Source organism: Canis lupus, chromosome 27, assembly GCF_011100685.1.
Source record: "Canis lupus familiaris isolate Mischka breed German Shepherd chromosome 27, alternate assembly UU_Cfam_GSD_1.0, whole genome shotgun sequence".
Classification (NCBI taxonomy): domain Eukaryota; kingdom Metazoa; phylum Chordata; class Mammalia; order Carnivora; family Canidae; genus Canis; species Canis lupus.
In genome coordinates, this window is record NC_049248.1 from 44797565 (window position 1) to 44803941 (window position 6377).

Genomic DNA, 6377 nt, shown 5'->3' on the forward strand with positions numbered 1-6377 from the left:
GACAAGGCATTAAACCCTTAAATATTTCTTTTTAATTTTGTTTAAACCCTGTAATGAAATATTAGGCATTGCTACTAAAAATAGGTCCTTATATAATCCCAATACTATTATCATGCCCCATAAATTAACAATAATTCCCTAATATTGTGTAATACCCAGTCCTTATTCAAATTTCCCCCATGTCCCCAGAGTGTCTTTTTACAAGTGATTTGTTCAAAATAGGATCATATTGCATGTGACTGTTTTGCCTCCTACGTCTCTTTTAAGCAAGAACGGCCCTTCCTCCTCTTTTTCCATGCCATTGACTTGTTGAATAAACAGTCAATTGCCCTGTAGAATGTCCTACATTTGGGATTTTTCTTTTTTGTTTCTTTGTGTTTCTACTTACCTTGTTCCACCAGGCCCCATATTCTCTGCAAACCAGCAATTAGGTCTGAAGACTCCTTTAGATTCAGGCTGAATATTTTTGGGAAAAATACTTGTTGGGTGATGCAGTGTTCTTCCTATGACATTACATCAGGGATGCATAACGCACATGTCTGGTGGTCTGACTCATGGTTTTGAAGCTGGGAGGAGGTTAAGCCTGAGGGGACCTAGGCAGTCAACCCCCTATAGACACGGAAAATGAGGTCCGGCTGAGCCCCAACTTCCAGGGTTGCTGGAGTGCAAGGCAGAGTGGGGTGAGCTCTTGGGGGAGGCTCTGAGGGAAGCATAAGCTTGAGGTTGGCAGCGTGGACAGGCTCAGTCCTTGAGCAAGATGGAGCAGAGTTCTGTGATAGATAAGACAGAGGCAGCAGTGTCTCCCTTTAGTCCTGAGTGCACCTTACAGGAGTGGAGAGACTAGCCAGGCAAAATTCCCCAGGATTGGGAGTGGAACCTTTCCAGGACCTGTTCACTCTGTCCTGTAGTAGAAACCTTCCTCTTCAACTCTGGGCCCTTTGGTGGTGGGCCTGGTGAAGCCGTGGCTTAAGAAAGTTCCTGACTCTACTAGCTCAGTTTTTCTTGTTCTCTGGTTTCCGGTTCCTGCCTTATAATACTCTTTAATTGCTTTTATCTTATTTTAAGAAAGATTTTATTTTTTGAGAGAGTGAGTTGGGAAAGGGGGTGAGCAGATTCCCCACTGAGCAGGGAGCCTGATGTGAGGAGGCTTGATTTAGGGACTCTTGATTAGGGACTCTTTAGGATCAGCTAGGGATCATGACCCAAGCTGAAGGCAGATGCTTAACCGACTGAGCCACCCAGGTGCCTCTCTTTAACTGCTTTTAAACTTTAGAATGTCGTGTTGGAAGGAAGCTCCTGCACCACCTTACCTAGCCCCTCAGCGAAGAATTTCTTCTTCCTCAGGAATAGCTGCATGTTAAAAAACAAAAACAAAACAAAACAAAAAAACAAAAAGAAAAAAAGAAATAGCTGCATGTTATATGGGGAAACCAGGATGTACAATGTGTATTTCCCCAGCCTTCAATCATTCACACTCCACCTGCATAATTTTTAACATTACCAGGTTCCCCTGGTTCCATAGCATACCATTAATTTTTTTTTAATGTTTTATTTATTCACGAGAGACAGAGAGAGAGAGAGAGAGGCAGAGACACAGGCAGAGGGAGCAGCAGGCTCCATGCAGGGAGCCCGACGTGGGACGTGGGACTCGATCCGGGTCTCCAGGATCAGGCCCTGGGCCTCCCAGGCTGCTCCTATTAAGTTTTTCTTTACCATAACAACACTTCTGAGAACGGTAGGCTTGGTATGCAGTTCAGTTTGTTTCCACAGTTCACCCTCCACCGTAGGAAGTGAGTGCATCACACTTGGGGAGATGCGGGGGCAGTGGGACCCCGGTTGGGCAACAGCTCGAGCGCCGACCGGTTTCCCCACCTACAGGAAGGGCCGCGGCTGCCCAGGAGCCAGGCCCAGCCCCGCTGCGGACCCGGGCGGCCAGCTCTTCCCGGGAGCCTCGGCGGCCTGGGCCCCGCACCCGAGCAGGCGCTAGCCTCCAGGAGGGTCCCCGGCCCCGTCCCACGGCCCGTCCCACGGCCCGTCCCACGCCCCGTCTCCACCCCCGGGAACCGGCGCAGGCTCCCGGGAGGAGCGACGAGAAGCCAGGAGTCCCGCCCCCATGGGCTTCTCGGGGAGGGAGGGCAGAGCGGGAAGGAGGGGCTGGCGGGGCGGGGAGCCCGAGGGCCCGGCCCCCCCGACCCCGGGGGTGGGGAGCCGCGGGCCGGGCCCCAAGGCCGGCCGGCCCCACCCCATTCCTCCGGGCACCTCGTGGCCCGGGCGGGTTTGTTTATGCAGCCGGCTCCCTCCTCCCCCAGCCCGGCCCTGCGCCCGCCCCCGGGGTGGCCCCGGCTCCGTGGGAGGGGGAACCGGGCCGGCCCCCTCCCCCCTTCCTTCCTCCCGCTCGGCCGAGGAGGCGCGGGGAGGCCGGCTGCCCTTTGCAGCCCTGCTGCGTCCGTCCGTCTGTCTGTCGGGGCCGTGCCCGTTCGGGAGCCGGGGGCTGGGGGCGGCGTAGGGCTCTCACCCCGGGACTCGGGAGGACGCTCGGGGCTGTTTGTCTGTCCCCGGGGAGGAAACCGTCTCATTTTTGGTTAAAAGAGGAACTTTCCTCTTCTTATAATGCTGCACTGCCGGGCAGGACTGCAGTCACCCGTGGGGGGCAGACGTCCGGGTGGGGGTGACTGGTGCGGAAGTTGGCATTAAGCACTGGCATCCCTCTCGCTCTGGTGAACGGAGGCTCCCACAGGAGTCAGAAGGGTCTGGATATTTTGGGAAGGCAAATGTTTTGATCGTTTCAAGAGGAGTCTTTGGGGGCAGATTTAAAAAAAAAAAAAAAAGCTCTCTGCTTGCTGGGTTTGGGGTCTAGGCTCCTCTCTGAGCCTTCATGGAGCCGGAGCCTGCCTTCTAGCCCTCTAGAATGCCCATGGGTTGTGGAATTTAGTCTCAGACCTTCCTCTTCCTCTTCGCCACCAACCCTGCTTTTATTTATTTGCCAAAGTGTCTTCGAGCTCCCGAGACCGTCAGCTGGGTGTAAAGTCAGGCCGGTCATCTTGCAGCCTTCCTCAGAAAAAGAGAATACTCGAGAAGTTTGGGCCAGAATTCAGCTCCAACAATAATCAAGTTGTGTGGTTGACCATGCCTCCCAACTCTCCAACAAAGACTCTCATTTTAACCCCCAAGCCCTTCTTCCCCCTCCAGAGCCTTCAGGACCGCCAGAGCCACGGACAGGTTGCCAGACTGAAGAGGCCTTCCTAGTACAAAGTACAGAATAGGCTGGGGTGAACCACAATGCTTCGCAGATAAGGAAATAAAGACGTAGCAAAGGTACAGAATGAATCCTTTTAAGTAATGATAACAGTAGAGAATATCTGTAGTCAGTCCTGGATTTCTCATCAACAGGTTGGGCTTCCCAAAGAAACCAGACTTGTTATAATTCTGTTCTTAGTTTTTTGCCTTTCCAGGGCCCAGAAAAGACTGAGGAATGTGCACGATGATCCATCCAGCTTCTCCAGTCACCATTTCACTTCAGATGACTTTAGATAGCATGATGTGAAAACTCTAGGCTTATTTTCTTGTTCAGAGAGAAGGTTTCTTGCTTAGAAGACTGTTGATACTTTATCATCTTATCAGGGATTCTCTCTTACTTTTTCTTTCCTGAGCTCCTTTATCCTAGAGTAAGCAGAACAGGTTTAAAAAAAAAAAAAAAAGAGGGCAGCCCGGGTGGCTCAGTGGTTTAGCGCCTTCAGTCCAGGACGTGATCCTGGGGTCCTGGGATCGAGTCCCACATCGGGCTCCCTGCGCAGAGCCTGCTTCTCCCTCTGCCCGTGTCTCTGCCTCTCTCTGTCTCTCATGAGTAAATAAAAGGTTTTAAAAAAAATTAGGAGCACCTGGGTAGCTCAATTGGTTAATCATCTAACTCTTGGTTTTGGCTTAGGTCAGTATCTCAGGATTGTGGGATGGAGAAGCTGTGTGGAGCTCTGTGCTGGGTGTGAAGCCTGCTTGAGATTCCACCCCCTCCCCCCCGCCCTTCATGCTTGTATGCACACGCTCTCTCCTCTCAAAAAAAAAAAATTAGTCTGTTTTGTATTTAACAGTAGTAGTTGAAAGCTAACTGGGAAGGAAACTTACAATGGTGGTCTAAAAGGAAGGTTTTAAAATACCTGCATATTTTATTTTGTAAAATCTTCCCGGTTAAGTGATCAATTTTTTTTTCAAGTTTATTTTTTTAAATAATTTCTACACCCAACATGGGGCTCAAACTCACTACACCAAGATTAGGAGTTGCATGCCTTTCCAACTGAGCCAGCCAAGTATCACAAGTGGGAAATTGAAAACAAGAATGGCTTCAAAATCAAGAATGATTTAATTTGTAAAAGGCAAACAACTGAAGGCTGAGAATCAATCCTTGGCATTTTATCATCTGGAGATGTATTCAGGATTTTGAGAACTAGGTTTCTTTCACTTCAGTGTTTGTTTACTGGGTGTTGATTATATGCTAGGCCCTGAGGATAAGAAGTGAAACGCTAGCTAGCAATCCAGGCCCTCAGAATGCTTTATCTAATTGGAAGAGATTGGATATTCAGAGATCTCTGATAGAAGTATGTAAAAAGAGTATAGTGGACAGAATATTCAACGTGGGGGATGTAGGAAAGACATCATAGAAGTCATTCCAATCAAAGTTAAGAGGAAGAGTCGGGTAGGCCAGATGAGGGTAAGCTGAATAGACTGTGGTTCTGGACTATGGAGCCCCAAGAAAGAATCTTTGGGGGAAGAGTCCAGCAGAGAACAAAGTGAAAGGTAAGATTGCAATGGACAGTTATGGAAGATGAGCCTGAATCAGTGCCGGGTGGACCACTAAGGGCCTGACTGCCACTCTGGAATGATATCACTTTGTGCATGGACCATTAGGACTGATTTTGAAGTAAAACATCTTTCAAATGACCCACGTTGCCTTTTAAACACAGTCATTAGGAGTTACTTAAATGATTTCATAAATGGTTATATAGATAGACACTGGCATGTGTGGGATTTGAGAAACCCTGAAATAAGTTATTCATTTTTAAAACTTCATTTTAGCTTTGTTTAAAGGAATTTTGTTCAGGTTTTCACAGATGAATTGGACAAGATGGGTCATGCCCATTTGTTCTGAGTAAATAAGCATATGTTGAGGATATCCCTCATGACCCTGGGGAAGCAACAAGAAAAGGATGATGGTTCTTGAATTTCAGAGGCTAAATCTAGACCTTTTGGGGCACCTGGGTGGCTCAGTCAGTTAAGCATCTGCCTTCAGCTCAGGTCATGATCCCAGGGTCATGGGATCCAGTCTCACACCCTGGCTTCCTGCTCAGGGAGGAGCCTGCTCCTCCCTCCCCCACTGCCCCTCCCTTGGCTTGTGCTGTCACTCGCACTCTCAGAAATAAATCTTAAAACACACACACACACAACTAGGCCTTTTTCTCAGTACCTAGGAGAAAATCAAACTCTAGTTCTCATTTCACTGATGGACTCGCTTAGAACAATGGGAAAAAAACCCAAGCTTTGGAACTAAACAGAACCATCATGAATGATTTAACTTACATATTTGAGCCTCAGTTTTCTCATCTGTAAAAGGGGATGGCAACTTAAATTAATTGAAGGAATTAAGTTACACAATATATGTATGTTCAGAGGCTATGTTAGTTCCTCCCCCGCCCCCCAGCAAGTTTAGGTGTGGTCTTTTACTGACTAAACAGCTGTTAGAATCTCCAGAGCTTGGTTTACAAAGATGACTAATGCAGTTTCTAACATCCAGGAAGTTTCTTCTCTTCTGGAAGTTTCTTCTCTCCAGTTTCATCCCTTACTGTTTTTTACACTCTTGGTTTAGGGGCTAGTCAACTTGAAAGAACTAGTTAAAAATGCATATTCTGAAGCCCCACCCCAGAGATCTGATTTACTAGGTTTGAGATGGGAGACTACAAATCTGCTTTTTTAAACGAGCCCCAGAGGATTTGGGATAGAGACTGTCTGACATAGTATTTTGAGAAGCTTTGATCTAGGGAGAGATGCTCTTAATTGTAATGTGAAGTTTTACATAAAGGCTTACAGACGATGGTGCCTTTTGAACTGTCCTAGAAGTTAGATTTTTTTTTTCCAGTAGCTAGAATACAAAAGCATTAAAGAAAATGTGTATATATACACGTTAAAAAAAAAATCAAGCCTATTTTTATAAATGGTTATACCAGGCTTGCTTTATTTGTTGAAAAATATATGGACTTTGAGTGGGCCTGTTCTGGGTTGGAATCCGGCACCACAGCTCACTAGATTCGTGACTTTGGGCCAGTTATTTCCCGGCCTAAGTTTCTTAAAAACTAGGTAACATCCCTGGTAGCAGTATCTTCCTTAGGAGG

General features: G+C 47.5%; 1 long non-coding RNA gene across 1 annotated transcript; it reads left to right on the plus strand.

Annotated features, from left to right (window-relative positions):
• Positions 1-2354: 2354 nt before the first annotated feature.
• LOC111092798 lies at positions 2355-3709 on the plus strand. Its single transcript, XR_005380182.1, has 2 exons — positions 2355-3315; positions 3453-3709. It is a non-coding gene; the product is annotated as an uncharacterized LOC111092798 (long non-coding RNA).
• Positions 3710-6377: the final 2668 nt, after the last annotated feature.